The sequence below is a fragment of the Phyllobates terribilis genome, unplaced genomic scaffold, assembly GCF_046119375.1.
Source record: "Phyllobates terribilis strain yellow unplaced genomic scaffold, ASM4611937v1 Scaffold_5__5_contigs__length_657084704, whole genome shotgun sequence".
Lineage (NCBI taxonomy): Eukaryota > Metazoa > Chordata > Amphibia > Anura > Dendrobatidae > Phyllobates > Phyllobates terribilis.
Genome location: NW_027362765.1, coordinates 47,224,588 through 47,241,533, shown reverse-complemented (window position 1 = coordinate 47,241,533; position 16,946 = coordinate 47,224,588). Strand labels below are relative to the sequence as shown.

At 44.1% G+C, this 16,946-nt stretch overlaps 2 protein-coding genes across 2 annotated transcripts in view; both read left to right on the top strand.

Annotated features, from left to right (window-relative positions):
- Nucleotides 1-16,946, top strand: part of LOC141271935 (uncharacterized) — a 62,981-nt gene that overhangs the window by 30,679 nt on the left and 15,356 nt on the right. The window lies entirely within an intron of this gene.
- LOC141271933 (uncharacterized) overlaps nucleotides 2,422-16,946 on the top strand; it is a 114,483-nt gene continuing 99,958 nt past the window's right edge. The window contains exon 1 of the mRNA XM_073682183.1: nucleotides 2,422-2,499. The gene's annotated coding sequence lies outside the window, so the exon portion shown is untranslated. The remainder of the gene's footprint in view (nucleotides 2,500-16,946) is intronic.

Below are 16,946 nucleotides of genomic sequence, written 5' to 3'. Positions count from 1 at the left end.
GAGTGTGACTGTTTGAGGTTGTGGACAGGTGTCTTTTATACTGATAACAAGTTCAAACAGGTGCCAGTACTACAGGTAATGAGTGGAGGACAGAGGAGCCCCTTAGGGTATGTGCCCACGTAGCGTTTTACAAGCGTATATGCTGCGGAATTTCCGCAACGTAAACGCTGGTGAAACGCTTGGTAATCCGTCCCCCATGGTCCCCAATGAGAATCCGCAATTTCAATGCCCATGCTGCGGAAAATCCGCAGCATTTTTGATGCGCTCAAAAATCCGCAGCATGTCCATTAATTTTGCGTTTACGCATGCGGAATTGCCTTGTCAAGGCAATAAAAAACGCAAGGCAATTACGCATGTCCCAAACGCATCATAAACGCGTGTAAAACGCTTGTCAAATTACGCAAGCGTTTTTCCGGGGAAGGACATGCAGAAATGAAGCAGAAATTTTCTGCTTCATTTCTGCAACGTGGGCACATAGCCTTAAAAAAGAAGTTACAGGTCTGTGAGAGCCAGAAATCTTGCTTGTTTGTAATTGACCAAATACTTATTTTCCACCAAAACTTAAAAAAAATTTCTTTCTAAATCAGACAATGTGATTTTCCGGATTTGTTTTCTTACTTTGTATCTCATAGTTGAGTTCTACCTATGATGTCAATTACAGGCCTCTCTCAACTTTTTAAGTGGGAGAACTTGCACAATTGGTGGCTGACTAAATACTTAATTTTCCCCACTGTATACAACGATCTGTTATTGATCATCTATTCTCAGGTTAGGTCATCAATTTCTTAGTAGTGGACAAACCATTCAATGACCTCCCAACACCTGGCATACATGTATGGCACATATTGAATGCTGGCTCAGGTGCTAAGCCTGTACTATACCTGGCAGATGCTGACTGTGCTATACAGCTGGTATTTGCCACCAATGGCAGAGATTGGAGCTAAGGTGCATGATCCAGGATAACACAGTTTTGTGCACCTACTGGCCCCACTGTGACACAATCGCTTGTTGCCAATTGGTTGAAATGGCAGAATTTTAATTGAGGGGCGGAATGGTGCAATGAGATTTTGGACACACCAAGTACCACTGCGGCTAAATCAGTGGAAAAATGAAAAAGATATGACTCTTTGAAGAAGGGGAGGGAAAAAACTAAAGTGCAAAATCGACCCCAACGGTAAGGGGTTAATGTTCATTTAGACAAAGAGTTAATCATGTAAGCAATAAAAAATGTGATCGTAAAAAGTTTTATGTATTCGATGGCAGTCACAATATACGGTATCCTGTAAGAAATCGTTCATCTTAATCGGACGTCATTCACATCTTACTATTTGTATCCACATTGCACAGTGTGTAAGCGAGGAAAGATCATGTGCTCACCTCTCATTTATGGCCACATGGTTTGGTCAGCTTCTCTAAACAGGCCTCTACACGCAAATCTGCTGTGTGTGTATATAATACAGGAATACAAGGCATCACACACACACGACTCTGCTCTGTACACTTCACTCAAACACAGCTCCGCTCCGTACACGTTGTACACACGGCTTTTCTCCGTAAACCTTGTACAGACATGGCTCCGCTCCATAAACGTCGTACATACGCAGCTCCGCTCCCTACACCTCGTACACACGCGGCTCCGCTCCGTACACCTCGTACACACGCAGCTCTGATCCGTACACCTCGTACACACGCGGCTCCGCTCCGTACACCTCGTACACACGCGGCTCCGCTCCGTACACCTCGTACACACGCGGCTCCGCTCCGTACACCTCGTACACACGCGGCTCCGCTCCGTACACCTCGTACACGCGCGGTTCCGCTCCGTACACCTCGTACACGCGCGGCTCCTCTCCGTACACCTCGTACACGCGCGGCTCCGCTCCGTACACCTCGTACACACGCGGCTCCGCTCCGTACACCTCGTACACACGCGGCTCCGCTCCGTACACCTCGTACACGCGCGGTTCCGCTCCGTACACCTCGTACACGCGCGGCTCCTCTCCGTACACCTCGTACACGCGCGGCTCCTCTCCGTACACCTCGTACACGCGCGGCTCCGCTCCGTACACCTCGTACACGCGCGGCTCCGCTCCGTACACCTCGTACACGCGCGGCTCAGCTCCGTACACCTCGTACACGCGCGGCTCCTCTCCGTACACCTCGTACACGCGCGGCTCCGCTCCGTACACCTCGTACACGCGCGGCTCAGCTCCGTACACCTCGTACACGCGCGGCTCCTCTCCGTACACCTCGTACACGCGCGGCTCCTCTCCGTACACCTCGTACACACGCGGCTCTGCTACATCCACACTGTAAACCCCTCCTGACCCCACACATAACCTTCACCTCATCCAGCACCATGACAACCAGCACAGCAGAGTCCTGCATCCACTGAGGCCCCTGATCATGTGACCCCTGACTCCTCCCCTCCTATGACCTCATCACAGGTCCTGTGCGCACAGAACAGCCATATATGTGGTGGCGGCTCTGCAGGTGGAGGTATGTGGAGACCCCATTACTGGGCGCAAGGGGCATTAACCCCTCCATTCCCGGAGATAGTGCCCCCTTCCCCCAGTTCTGCCATGTGTATATGTACAGTAATATAACGCTGGATGTGCTCATGTATACAGGGGGCATTAACCCCTCCATTCCTGGAGATAGTGCCCCCTCCCCCCAGTTCTGCCATGTGTATATGTACAGTAATATAACGCTGGATGTGCTCATGTATACAGGGGGCATTAACCCCTCCATTCCTGGAGATAGTGCCCCCTTCCCCCAGGTCTGCCATGTGTATATGTACAGTAATATAATGCTGGATGTGCTCATGTATACAGGGGGCATTAACCCCTCCATTCCTGGAGATAGTGCCCCCCCTTCCCCCAGTTCTGCCATGTGTATATGTACAGTAATATAACGCTGGATGTGCTCATGTATACAGGGGACATTAACCCCTCCATTCCTGTAGATAGTGCCCCCTCCCCCCAGTTCTGCCATGTGTATATGTACAGTAATATAACGCTGGATGTGCTCATGTATACAGGAGACATTAACCCCTCCATTCCTGGAGATAGTGCCCCCTTCCCCCAGGTCTGCCATGTGTATATGTACAGTAATATAACGCTGGATGTGCTCATGTATACAGGAGACATTAACCCCTCCATTCCTGTAGATAGTGCCCCCTCCCCCCAGTTCTGCCATGTGTATATGTACAGTAATATAACGCTGGATGTGCTCATGTATACAGGAGACATTAACCCCTCCATTCCTGGAGATAGTGCCCCCTTCCCCCAGGTCTGCCATGTGTATATGTACAGTAATATAATGCTGGATGTGCTCATGTATACAGGGGGCATTAACCCCTCCATTCCTGGAGATAGTGCCCCCCCTTCCCCCAGTTCTGCCATGTGTATATGTACAGTAATATAACGCTGGATGTGCTCATGTATACAGGGGACATTAACCCCTCCATTCCTGGAGATAGTGCCCCCTCCCCCCAGTTCTGCCATGTGTATATGTACAGTAATATAACGCTGGATGTGCTCATGTATACAGGGGGCATTAACCCCTCCATTCCTGGAGATAGTGCCCCCCTTCCCCCAGTTCTGCCATGTGTATATGTACAGTAATATAACGCTGGATGTGCTCATGTATACAGGGGGCATTAACCCCTCCATTCCCAGAGATAGTGGCCCCCTTCCCCCAGTTCTGCCATGTGTATATGTACAGTAATATAACGCTGGATGTGCTCATGTATACAGGGGGCATTAACCCCTCCATTCCTGGAGATAGTGCCCCCCCTTCCCCCAGTTCTGCCATGTGTATATGTACAGTAATATAACGCTGGACGTGCTCATGTATACAGGGGGCATTAACCCCTCCATTCCTGGAGATAGTGCCCCTTCCCCCAGTTCTGCCATGTGTATATGTACAGTAATATAACGCTGGATGTGCTCATGTATACAGGGGGCATTAACCCCTCCATTCCTGGAGATAGTGCCCCCCTCCCCCAGTTCTGCCATGTGTATATGTACAGTAATATAACGCTGGATGTGCTCATGTATACAGGGGGCATTAACCCCTCCATTCCCAGAGATAGTGGCCCCCTTCCCCCAGTTCTGCCATGTGTATATGTACAGTAATATAACGCTGGATGTGCTCATGTATACAGGGGGCATTAACCCCTCCATTCCCAGAGATAATGGCCCCCTTCCCCCAGTTCTGCCATGTCTATATGTACAGTAATATAACGCTGGATGTGCTCTTGTATACAGGGGGCATTAACCCCTCCATTCCTGGAGATAGTGCCCCCTCCCCCCAGTTCTGCCATGTGTATATGTACAGTACATATAATGCTGGATGTGCTCATGTATACAGGGGACATTAACCCCTCCATTCCCAGAGATAGTGCCCCCTTCCCCCAGTTCTGCCATGTGTATATGTACAGTAATATAACGCTGGATGTGCTCATGTATACAGGGGGTATTAACCCCTCCATTCCCGGAGATAGTGCCCCCTTCCCCCAGTTCTGCCATGTGTATATGTACAGTAATATAATGCTGGATGTGCTCATGTATACAGGGGACATTAACCCCTCCATTCCCGGAGATAATGCCCCCCTTCCCCCAGTTCTGCCATGTGTATATGTACAGTAATATAATGCTGGATGTGCTCATGTATTGTGACACTAGACTAGCTTAGGAGGTCTCTACTCCCTCTTTCCCTAGAGTCTTGGCTCCCTTTCCCTCTTCCCTTTGTGTTGCACTAAGTCTTTCCATACCTTGCGTGACATTATCGCCGACCAAGCACATTTTGAAAAGGAAAAAATAATGACTGACCCTTGTTTTTTTTTTCTCTGTGTTTTTGGGCATGGACCTTTTTTTTTCCTTTCTCCCTTGGTATGGGTTCAGTTGCAGAGCTCGCAGAGCTGCTGCACAGGCTGTCTCTGGAGGTGAATGACTTCCACTGTGAGGTTCAGCAGCAGCATCAGAGGCTACAGGTCGCCAATGTGGGGGTCTCTGCAGATAGGCCTGTCAAACCTGAACCCAAGGTTGCCCTCCCGGACAGGTTTTCAGGAGGTAGGGACAAGTTTTTTGTATTCAAGGAGGCCTGCAAACTGTATTTTAAACTTCGTCCTTAGTCCTCCGGAAATGAGGAGCAACGGGTTGGAATTGTGATCTCTCTACTGCAGGGAGATCCTCAGTCTTGGGCGTTTTCTTTACTGCAGGACTAGGTTTGTCTCCAGTCTGTGGAGGGGTTTTTCGGTGCTTTGGCCCTCATCTATGATGACCCTGACCGAGTCGTCTTGGCTGAGTCTAGGCTACTTCACCGTCAGCGGAGAATTACTGTTCGGAATTCCGTAGATGGGCAACGGATTCCAAATGGAATGACTCAGGCCTTAGAAGTCAATTTTGTGAGGGGCATACTGAAAGGTTGAAAGATGCCTTGGCAGTATATGAAACCCCTCAGTCCTTGGAGGCTGCCATGTCATTGGCCATTCGTCTCGATAGACACCTTCGGGATAGATGGGTGAGACCACCTTCTCCGGGGCCTACTTGTCATGGTTGTGTACCTCTGCCAGGGGAGCGGCCTGGGGGTGAACCAGTATTGGGGGAGGTGGAGGAACCCATGCAGTCAGGGAGTGTCTCTGCATCATACATCTCCCCGGAGATTCGCAAGAAAAAGGCGTATTTTTTTTTTTAGTGGGAAGAAGAGTCATTTTGTTGGGACCTGTCCTTTAATTCCTAAACAAAAGGAGACTCGATTAACTCTTGGTAGTCTGGAGTTGGATAAACAAGGGGTGCATTTGTTGCCAACCTGCAGTTCCCGCTTTGTCCTGACAGCAGAGGTGATGCTAGAGAGCAAATCCGAGAAAATTTCTGTATTTGTTGACAGTGGAGCCTGAATCAGCATGGTTGATGCTGAGTTTGTGAAAACTCATGGTCTTGCTTGCTGTACTTTAGATAAACCTATTTCCATCTTTGCCATCGACTCGGCGCTACTTTCACAGAAAGCATTTACTCAGGTTGTACATAATGTAAAACTGAGAGTGGGGTCAGTTCATTGTGAAATAATTCCTTGCTATGTCCTAGACCAGACTTGGGCAAAGTGCGGCCCGCGGGCCACATTCGGCCCTCTGGCTGTTCCAGTCCAGCCCGTGGACCAAGACTGCCAAGGGGCTGATAACAGTGGCCCGCGGGCCGCACTATGCCCTTCCCAGCTCACATACATGCCGTCACTGCCCGCCGTCACTGCCCGCCCACACGCCGTCACCGCTGTCTTAATCCGCGGTCTCAATCCGCTGTGAATGCATTGGTGGAGGAGGGGCCGCTACCTCGCTCTTCCATCAATCAGCATTAGAAACAGCTGACGCGATGGCGTCAGCCTGTGCACTGCGGAGAGTCAGTGCTTCTCAGACAGGAGCGCCAGGGGAACAGGGAGTGAGGTAAGTATATGCTGGACATAGGGGGGGCTTTAATGATGGACACAGGGGGGGCACTCTCATGCTGGACGAAGGGGGGGCTTTAATGCTGGACACGGGGGGGTACTCTCAGGCTGAACACAGGGGGGCTCTCATGCTGGACACAGGGAGGCTCTCATGCTGGACACGGGGGGGCTCTCATGCTGGACACAGAGGGGCTCTCTCATGCTGTACACAGAGGGGCTCTCATGCTGGACACAGGAGGGGCTGTCATGCTGGACACAGGGGGGCTGTCATGCTGGACACTGGGGAGGGCTGTCAGGCTGGACACTGGGGAGGGCTGTCATGCTGGAGACACTGGGGGGCTCTCATGCTGGACAATAAGGAGGGCTGTCATGCTGGACACAGGGGCGCTCTCATGCTGGGCACTGGGAGGCTTTAATGCTGGACACTAAGGAGGGCTGTCATACTGGAAACTAGGGAGGGCTGTCATGCTGGACACTGGGGAGGGCTGTCATGCTGGACACTGGGGAGGGCTGTCATGCTGGACACTGGGGAGGCTCTTGGGCTCTCATACTGGACATGAGGGGGCTGTGTGAGGCTCATGCTGGACATGAGGGGGCTGTGTGGGGCTCATGCTGGACACGGGAGGGATGTGTGGGGCTCATGCTGGACACAGTGGGGCTGTGTGGGGATCATGCAGGACACGGGTTGGCTGTGTGGGGCTCATGCTGAACACGGGCGGGGCTGTGTGGGGCTCATGCTGAACATGGGGGGGCTGTGTGGGGCTCATGCTGGCCTTGTGGGGCTGTGTGGGACTCAATGGACATGGGGGGCTGTGTAGGGCTCATGCTGTATATAGAGAGGCTGTGTGGGGGCTCAAGCTGTATATAGGGGGATGTCAGCACACTTAATTCTGCTCAATATTAAGTTACACAATTCATATTTATGTAATCATTAATAATAATAATTAGAATTAATATGTTAATATTAATATTGAGCAGAATTAATTTCAGCCTATTGGTTCGGCCCTCCCCAACAGTCACAGTCTCTCATGTGGCCCCTCGGGAAAATTAATTGCCCACCCCTGTCCTAGACAGTCTTCCCACACCGATTGTTTTGGGTATTCCTTGGCTTGTCAAACATAATCCGTTGGTGGATTGGCAAGCCGGGAAGATTACTGCCATGAGACCTGTTTAGATATTTCTTTTGCTACTGTCTCTATGGAAATATTACCTGCTTTTCTGTCTGGTTTTGAGGATGTTTTTTCTGAGAGGGGGTGTCAGGATTTGCCTCTTCATCGTGCTTATGATTGTCCTATTAATCTGACCCCTGGAGCTAAACTACCGAAATCCAGACTGTATAATCTTTCTGGCCCTGAGAGACAAGCCATGAAGAATTTCATTGCGGAAAGTTTGGAGAAGGGACATATCAGACCCTCATCTTCGCCCGTGGCGGCAGGGTTCTTCTTTGTGAAGAAAAAAGATGGCGGTCTACGTTCCTTGTTAAATTTCCTGGAATTAAATAAAATTACCATCCGTGATCCATATCCTCTTCCTCTGACTCCTGATTTGTTCAGTCAGGTTGTAGGAGCTAAGGTATTCTCCAAGTTGGATTTAAGGGGAGGCTACAATCTGATTAGAATCAGATGAATGGAAAACAGAGTTCAATATCCTGGAAGGACATTTCGAGAGTCTGGTTATGCCTTTTGGTTTGACCAATGCACCTGCGGTATTCCAGAATTTCATAAATTATATTTTCCATCATTTGGTGAGGAGGTTTGTGGTGGTCTATCTGGACGATATTTTGGTTTGTGCTCCAGATATTAAGGGATAACTTAAACTTTATGCCAAACTGGAAAAATGTATTTTTGCTGTTCAGGAGGTGCAGTTTTGGGGGTACTTGTTGTCATCTTCGGGTTTTTGGATGGATCTGGAGAAGATCCGTGTAGTCCTTGATTGGGAACGTCCCGAGAACCTGAAGGCTCTACAAAGATTTCTGGGCTTTACTAATTTTTACCGGAAATGTATCCAAAATTACTCTGTAATTGTGAGACCCTTTACTGCCATGACTAAGAAGGGGTCTGATTTTTCCAAATGGTCTTATGCCTCCCTCCAGACTTTTTCTTCCTTAAAGAATCATTTTGCCACTGCACCAATACTAAGTCAACCTGATGTTTCCCAACCCTTTATTGTGGAGGTTGATATGTCAGGGTTGGAGCTGTGTTGTCTCAGGGTCCATCCCCTGGGAAGTGGCGTCCATGCGCCTTGTTTTCTAAAAATTTGGCTTCGGCTGTGAGAAATTATGACGTGGGTAATAGGGAACTTTTGGCGATCAAATTGGCGTTCAAAGAATGGCGACATTGGTTGGAGGGGGCTGTCCATCCTATTACTGTTATTACTGACCATAAGAACCCGTCTTATCTCCAGTCAGCTAAACGTCTCAACCCTAGGCAAGCCAGATAGTCCCTGTTTTTTTTACTAAGTTCAATTTTGTTGTCACTTTTCGTCCAGGGATCAAAAATGTCAAGGCTGATGCTTTGTCCCGGAGCTTCCCTGGTGGTTTACATACACTATATAAAAAGACACAAATGCATGTTTTTCTCAATATCTGACATGAAATGAGAATAAACCTTTCCCATTTTAGGTCTATTAGGATTACCATAATTTTTAATATTTGCCAAATGGCAGAATAATGAGAGAGAGAATCTTTTAAGGCATTTTTATTACTGTAAAGTATAAAGTTTACATACATTTCATTAGTATTTGGTACCATTGCCTTTAAACTGAATGACTTGGGTTAAACGTTTGGGATATCCTTCCACAAGCTTCTTACAATAGTTGGTCGGAATTTGGGCTCATTCCTCCTGACAAAACTGGTGTAAGTGATCCAGGTTTGTAGGTCTTCTTGTTCGCACCTGCCTTTTCAGCTTTGCCCATATGACAAAAAAATAGCTGTGTTCCTGTGTCTACCCCAATGTGCAACCAAGTGAGCCAATCTACCACACTGTGTGTGTGTACATATATAAATATATACACAGTATATAGCAACAGCTGCACCTATGTATACGGCAGATGAGGCTTACGCCATGATCTGTTCTGATACAGACAGCGCCGGTGAGACACCCAAGCAGTTTTTACTGATGCCATCCTCATCCACTAGTTCTATCAATGACGAGTCTCAGCAACAGTGCAGCGGGTGAGAACATGTTCAATCTAGCGCTAGTGCTTCTGTAAGTGATTGGGTACAAATGCAAATTGCCCTCTTCCCAATGACCGCAGCAATGAATGACTTTACAAAGTCAGGCCCCTAATAAATTATTTTAATGACAAATTTTCCCACACATATATTCCCCAAAAAATATCTGTGTGGACGAGTCTCTGGTCCTTTTCAAGTCCTTTCAATACAAGGTCCCGATTCGGATTGAAAATATATAAGTTGTGTGAAAGCGATTCTGGCTACACACACAAATTCAGGATGTGTGAGGGGAAAGACACCCAAATTGTTCGTCCCGAATGCCCCCCTCACTGAACATAGCTGAGAATATTGTCTGGCATCTGGCGCATCCCCTCTTAGATAATGGGTACAACTTGTATAAAGTGCCTGTCTGCCCAAAAAACAGTGGCCTGTGGCACTATGTGCCAGAATCAAAGAGCATTGCCCAAGACTCCTGTCACCCAAAAATTAAAGGCAGGCAAAATTAAGGCCCTCTGTAATGAGGACATGCTGCTTTACAAATTTCGTGACAAGAAGGATGTCCTAATGTTAACATCAATCCATACTGACAGAAGAAGCCACATTTCTGCATTTGGGGCAACTTCTACTGTCTGGAAGACTGTGTACAGGATTATAACAAATTTATGGGTGGCGTGGACCTTGAGGACCAGATACTGCAGCGCTGTTTGCAAGTCTCACGTATGGTACAAAAAACTTGCCATACACTTAATACAAGTAGCCCTATATAATTCTTTTGTACTGAACTGAAAAACTGATTTGATATTTGGAGACCAAGGGTGGGTGGGGGGAATCATCTTGTAAGGCCAGCAGAATTGTCCCCAGTCAGCATTTTCCCTCACGTGCCACCTACAAGGCTGACCCCAAAAGAGATGAAGGGTGTGTTACAAACATGGAGTTAGGAGGGAAACCAATATTTACCAGTGTGACACATGTCCGGATAAACCTGGCCTCTGCATTAGGGAATGTTTCCGTCACGCTTCCCTAGAGTACCTGAATTTTTTTTTGTTTTTACCCTTGCTACCTTCTGCCATTTTCTCTTTATTCACTTTTTATTTCTTCATCGCCCATTTATAAATTGGAATACAAAAATGAAAATGAAAAAGTTAATGCTCACTATAACCCTAGATGAATTCTGTAAGGGGAATAGCATATATTTTATTTTTCTTTCTTCACTATTCTATGCCATCTAAAGCAGTCATTCTGAATCTTTCTACTGTTTAGTGTTATAGACATGGCGGTTTTTCATGGAGGATACCTAGTACAATAGCTGTCCTTGGTCTATACATCTTATTGTCCATATGTACTGTGCCTCATTATATGTTCTGTAAAAGGATGGGTTGTTCTGCGCACATGGCGGTTCCTACCTTGCCGGGCAGGGAACTTTTATAGTGTGCCAGCATTACATGGCACATCCTTCCCTCATATAGGGATTGATTGTGCTATAGAGATGTTGTACAACTAGTCCCTTTTTAGAAAAAGAGAGTTTGCAGCCTTGGATGTTCTTTTATCCTATGAGAATGCTTAGCTTTGCAACAATGTTACACGCCTTCATTTTGAAACATGTTGCCTTTCATTTTAATGCAATTTTTTCCGGCTCTATTGAAATAACAGTGGTATTTTTTGTCAGCATGGTATAGTCGTATTAACTGGCAAATGTGATGCTGGGTACATTGTACCCCATATATACGGTATATGAATTTATCACCTAAAAAGACACAGGGTGCTCCATCCCTTTTGGGCCAGATCCTTCACTCAAACTAAACTAATGGGGTTACATTTGAGCTCAGGAGGAATAGCTCTATAAATTTTGGGGTCTATTTCCTCACCTATCACTACTATGTATTAAAAATGTATCCTAAATATTAAGGTTTTGTGAAAAAAAAAAAGAAATTGTATTTTTTCCACACTCATTTTGAACTAAATCCTTTAATAAAATGTGGGCTCAAAAGACTCATTACACCCATAAATGAATTCTTTAGGGTGGTGCAGTTTAGAAAATGGGGTCAATTGTGGAGTTTCTTCTGTTTTGGCATGTCAAGAACTCTATTTTAGACAAATTTGTGTTCCAAAATTCAGATAGTGCTCCTTTCGTTCCGAGCCCTGCTGCTTGTCCAAACAGTGTTTTTTGACCACATGTGGGGCATCACCATGCTCAGAAGTGGGTAACAAACTGAGTGGTCCATTTTTTTCATGTTACCTGTTCCAAAAGTGAAAAAAATGGGGCTAAAACAACATTTTCGTGAAAAACTGTAAATATATCTATATGACAACCTAATGTTGTACCTGTGGGTTCAAAATCCTCACTATACCCCTGGATAAAATTTTTGAGGGTGAAGATTCCAATATGAGGTCAGTGGGGGGTTTCCACTGTTTAGGTACATCAGGGGCTCTCCAAGCGCGACATGGCATTAGCTATCTATTCCAGCCAATTTTGTGTTCTCTTATCACAGATTTTGTCAAATATATCAATAAAAACAATTATAATCTTAAATTCACATCTCACACTGACAAAAAATCTATTAACTTTTTAGATGTAACACTTGAAGGTAATGATGATATGAAGCGAGTTTTGATCTCACCATTTTGGAAAAAAAACGGCAGGTAATAGCATCCTGCAAGCAAGCTCTTGCCATCCTCCCCACAATATTAAAAATATCCCAGTGGGAGAAATGATCAGGTTAAAGAGGAACTCCTCAACAGAAAAGAGCTATCAAGAGGCAGCCTCCAGCACTAAAAACAGACTAGCTTTAAGAGAATACTCTAAAGGCATTCTAAACAGAGCAGAAAAAATAGTAGCTAATATAGACAGAAAGGATTTATTGAAAAATCGATCCAAAAAAGAACCAAGCAGATTTAAAAATACGAAAAATACGGTTGTGTTTACTACACAATTTAGCCCACATTTCAACAGTATTGTCAATATCATAAAAAATATATACCCATGCTAAATCAGGACCCTACTCTAGTGAAAATAATGGACAATTGCTCCATAAAATATATAGCTAAAAAAGCTCCCACTATAGGTTCACTGGTTTCTCCGAGCCTTTTTTGTACAAAAAATTCTCATTTTTCATCAGAAACCTGGCTCACTTTAAAAGGGTTTTATAATTGTGGCCATAGTAGGTGCATCTCTTGCAAATACGCACACAGAAGTGTTTCCTTTCAGTCTGAAATCACCAAAAAAATATACAAAATCAGCACCTTCTTAAACTGCAATTCAGAAGGGGTTATATACCTTGCAGAATGTATTGCTTGTAAGCTACAGTATGTAGGCTGTACCACAGGACCTTTAAAAATATGCATCCGTCGTCATATGTCGGATGCATGTAATCCTAACAGCCTAAACAAATCGGCAGTTTCAAAACACTTTGCAAATGTCCACCAAGGAGATCTAAATAACTTCAGATTTAAAGCAATAGAAAAAGTTTTTAAGCCGGAGAGGGGTGGCGACCACAAGAGAAAAATCCTGAACCGAGAATCATTCTGGATTTTTCTCTTGTGTACTAGATTTCCGCAAGGTCTGAATGTGAGACAGGATCTCATTTTACAATACACTTAGTACACTTAGTCTCACGTATTTATGTTCGACAGTACTTTGATGATATATTTCCTTGGTGGTCATAATAGAATGCACTGTCTAACTGTTTAACTGCTTTATTGTTCAATGCTTATATTCATGACTTTTGCATCCTTTTTCCATAAAATTAGTTGTTTTTTTTTTCAATTTTTTTTTTTTTTTATAGGACTACATATACTAACTATATTTATACTCTAATGGTGTCTAAACAGTCATGCACACCAGACATAAGGGATGCTTAGTGATTATTATGATCATTATTATGTGTTTTACTGCTCCACGGCATAAAAGATCCAACACCTGAAGCAATCACCAAGAAGTGTGTTTTATTTAACTTCAGCTAGTAGGCTTAGTTCTCACATTATTCCATGAATAAGGTTTAGCTGAAACGCGTTGGAATGTGCTGTACCTCAGAGCCGCTATATTGCTCATTTTGTAACTCATCCTTGGCTTTTACAATTTGAAATTAAAAGTGAAGTTTTAACAAGATATATACAACCCTGGTCCTGCTGGAGACATCTTTGCTTGCTTTCCCAAAAGTTTAATGGTGCTCCTAGCCCTGCTGTGCGCCCAAACAGTAGTTTTCCACCACATATGGAGTATCGGCGTATTCAGGAGAAATTGCACAACTAATTGTATGGTGCATTTTCTCTTTTTACCCTTTTGAAAATGCAAAATTTGGGGCTAAAACAACATTTTTGTTTTAAAAATATGATTTTTTATTTGTTTGGTTTAATGTTATAAAATTCTGTGAAGCACCTGGGGGATCAAGATTCTCGCCACATATGTAGATAAATTCCTTGAGGTGTCTAGTTTTCAAAATGGGGTCACTTATGAGGGGTTTCCACTGTTTAGGCACATCAGGAGCTTTCCAAGCGCAACATGACGTCTGCTACTGATTCCAGCAATTTTGCGTTCCAAAAGTCGAATGTCTCTCCTTCCCTTCCGAGTCCTGCCGTGTGCCCAAACAGATATAGAGTATCGACGTACTCAGGAGAAATCACACAACAAATTTTATGGTCCATTTTCTCCTATTACCATTGTGAAAATGCTAATTTCCATTCACATTGCTTTAGTTCCTGTGAAGCACCTGAAGGGTTAATAAACTTCTTGAATGTGGTTTTGAGGGGTGCAGTTTTTAGAATGGTGTCACTTTTGGGTATTTTCTGTCAAATAGACCCCTCAAAGTCACTTCAAATGTAATGTGGTCCGAAATTTATTTTTACAGGTTTGTAAATTTTGTTGGAAAAATGAGAAATTGCTGATCAACTTTTAACCCTTCTAACTTCCTAACAAAATATAATTATTTTTTAAAAATGATGCAGATGTAAAGTAAATATGTGGGAATTTCATTTATTAACTATTTTTTATCATATAACTCTGGTTTAAGGGCATAAAAATTAAAAATTTGAAAAATTGAGAAATGTTCACATTTTTACCAATTTTTTTATATTTTCATAAATAAACGGAAATAATGTCAACCAAAATTTACCAATGTCATGAAGTACAACATGTCATGAAAAAACACACTCAGAATCACTGGCATACGTTGAAGCGTTCCAGAGTTATTACCTCATAAAGTGACAATGGTCAGATTTAAAAAATGAGGCTTGATCATTAACGTACAAAGTGGCTCAGTCCTTAAGCTCTTAACACAGAAATCTCAATATCAGATAGATTTACCACAAGTTCACTTATTTTTTCCCTATTACCATTGCTCTTTGGGGGGTGTCCTGTCCCTTTTCTTTTCTGTCCATGGTGGTGTCGCTTTCCACCTCTCTTCCTCTCCTTCTGTCTTGGTTTAATGTCACCACAGGGCTGTCTAAAAAAAATCGCATCATCTGAAAAAACGTGCTCATTAGATCTAAAAGCTGCGTGTCCGCTAGAAAAGGATTGTCATTTATTTTCTCTTTTAAAGCCATCCTTCTGCCAATTATATGTATTCCCAGTGCAGTAATCTTCTCCATCTCTATGCCACTTTTTTCGTTTTATATCCTTCTATTCCTGCCGAACCTTAAAAGTACGAGTTGTAACAGACCCTCTAAAAGTGTCCAATTCCACAGCTGTTATTTTTTTCCTTTAAAGGGAACATGTCACCTGAAGAAAATGCTATTAGCCTGCAGATATAGGGTTGATCTGCAGGTTAATAGCGCGCTGAACCTGCCCGGCACCGGCACTTACCCCCATGTTGCTGGGAGGAAATGAACTTTATTCCTCCCAGCAGTGTTAGGTTTCAGTCATGGGGGCAGGGCCGGTATGGGTTCAGTCACAGCTCTGTGTATAGAGAGCGGCGGTGAAACCATGCCTTTGGCACTTACTGTTTACCGCCTTAATACTGAGCTGCTGTCAGTCAGTGCCGGGGGTGCAGTTACAGCCACCGCTCTCTACACACAGAGCGGTGACTGAACTGGCACCGCCTCTGTGACTGAAACCCGAACGCTACTGGGAGGAATAAAGTTAATTTCCTCCCGGCTCAAAGGGTCTAAAGTACAGGCACCGGGCAGGTTCAGAACACTATTAACCTGCAGATTAACCCCATATCTACAGCTTTATAGCTTTTTTTCACGTGAGAGGTTCCCTTTAATTGTGATTCTCTCCCAATAATATTTAATGCTGGTACTTCCTGCTGTCCATCTTTAACAACAGAATATCCATTGTGTATTTATTAGAGGCAAATCTAACACAAAAAAATATAATTATTTAGGCATAAATCTGGACATATATTTGAATGCATCCCACTAGGAATACTCTTGGCCTTATAATATTCCCCCAAAGTAGTTAGATCGAGTTGAAAAGAAAGTTGTCTACTGTCAAATCCATACTTGCGTTTAAGATTTATTAAGTAAGGTGTCCATAAAAATGATGTATCTCCCTCAATCTCTCTGAAAATCCTCTCCTCTTCATCAATGGTGTAGGTAAATAATCCGAGCTTTTGATGGTTGTCATCCACCTGGTAGACAATATATTTAGAAAAATAGAACAGTACCTTTAAGAAATGAGGGTACAAAGCCTCCCTGGTACATACCAAACCATCCAAATAAAAAAAGAAAAACTGGAGGCATCACATCAAAAGAGTGTACAAAAGTTGATTTATTTAAAAGCTCATTGTGGCGACGTTTTGGTTCCAATATGTGAACTTTTTTCGAGCAGTCAGCAAAGTGCAAAGACCATACATTTAATGCTGTAGTGATTATAAAAATAATTACACATCAATAAAACATGTGTACGTCGCATATAACATTATGATACAAAATATAGCCAATGGACATATTGTATATTATTCAGTGAGGGGAACGACCTGGCAATCTGGTTGTCAGAAAATTATACTTAAAATAGAATTTCGTGGTAGATGTGGTCTCCTCTGAAGTGCTGGTTTCAATAAGCCGTGTTTTTTTTTCCTTTTGTCACCCCTCTCCCTCCCCCACCTCCTTTTCAATCCCATTCTTTCTCTTTCCACCCTTTCTTCTTTATATTCCTCTAGCACACACATAATTATTTATTATTAAAGCCATCCCACCACGACAAGGTGTACCCATCGGGTCGTTCGTAACCTGTCTCTAGTAGTAAAACTGTCCCCATGGGTACACCTTGTCGTTGTGGGGTGACTTTTATGTTTTTTTGATCAAAATAGCATTAACTATTACTGTGTACTGATTTATTTGTTTTTTTTTTCTTGGGCTTTATATATCACAGATATTGCAAACATTAGTGGAC